Below are 1,389 nucleotides of genomic sequence, written 5' to 3' on the forward strand. Positions count from 1 at the left end.
GGCGCGGGGCGGGGGCCGAGTCGGGCGGGGCCTCGATGCGCTGGGAGGAGGGTGTCCCTGCGAACCCGGAGGGCGCGGGACCGAGGGGGGCGCACCCCGGGGAGTGCGCGGGCCGGTCCTGCCGCGGGTGCGGGCGGCGGCAGCGACTAGGGGACTGGAGAGCTGCAAGCGGCCGAGGGGGAGGGGAGCGAGGAGGAGGGAGGGGAGCGAGGAGGAGGGAGGGCAGGGGGAGGAAACCCGGAGGGAGGGAGGGAAGAAACCGAGAGGGCGACGGGGAGAAAAACAGAAAGACGGAGGGAGGCAGGGGGAGCGGCGGGAGGGGGTAAGGAAGGAGAGAGAAAAGAAAAGGGGGGGGGGAGACTAGATCTGGATCAGAGAGGCAGAGCAGAGAAGCGTGAGGAGGGAGAAACAGAGGGTCTGAGAGGGAAGGAGAAGGGAGAAGAGAAGGGAAGAGGGAGGCAGGGTCGGAGGAGCAGCCTGCGAGCTGCGAGCAGAACGCCGGCCCAGGCTGGAAGAGAGGCGCCGGAGGAGGGCGGGAGGAGGGGACCCGTGGGCCTCGGGGAGAGATCCCTGGAAGCCAAGCGACGTCACGGGGCCGCGCCGGACCGCGGCTGGCTTCCTGCCCCCGCCCCCTGTCCCCTCCGTCCCGCCCGCGCCGAGGGGCCCCGGTGCGCCCCGCCCCTCTCGGCCCGCGCCCCTCCCGCGCGGTGTTTACCCGACCCGGAGCCTACGCGCGCCGGCTCGGCGGGCTGTGACTCCCGAGGGGAACCCGAGGCTGCGGGAGGGGAGGGGACCGAGGACGCACAAGCCGGGAAAGGACGCGGATGCTGACCTCCCTGGAGGCCAGTTGCAGAGGCCGAAGATCCCAGCGCACGGGGCGACCCGTGGGTACGCCTCTCCCTTCCCCCCATCACACTTGTGCCCCACTTAGACCCTGCCAGGCATCCCTAATACCTCACTCTTATGCCCCCATGGCCACAGATCTACCAGGAAGGCCTTTTCCTCACTCTGGGCCCTGGCTCCCCCGGGACAAGAAGGAGGGGTGGAGAGGGTCAGCCCCGCCTCCCGCAGGATAGGGAGAACCTCATTAGGCTGGGCTTGCCGGGGATGCCCGGCTCCTAGCACCCTCTGACTCCGCTGGGGACGTCCCGGCCCTCCGGCCCTCTGCCCTCCGGAACCTCCCTTACAGCAACAAAATTAATAAAACCCTGGGGAGAGACTGCAGCCTCAAAACCAGAAGCGTGCTCCTGCACCCTGAGAGGGAGACCCGGGCAGCCCTAGAGGCCTGAGAGGCGCATCTGTCAGCCAGATGGTAACTCCAAGGGAGCAAGGTGCGTGAGGAGCTCTCATTATCCTCGCCTAGCCAGGAGCACCTGCTCTCCCCGTGGA

This window comes from Microtus ochrogaster, chromosome 10, assembly GCF_000317375.1.
Source record: "Microtus ochrogaster isolate Prairie Vole_2 chromosome 10, MicOch1.0, whole genome shotgun sequence".
Lineage (NCBI taxonomy): Eukaryota > Metazoa > Chordata > Mammalia > Rodentia > Cricetidae > Microtus > Microtus ochrogaster.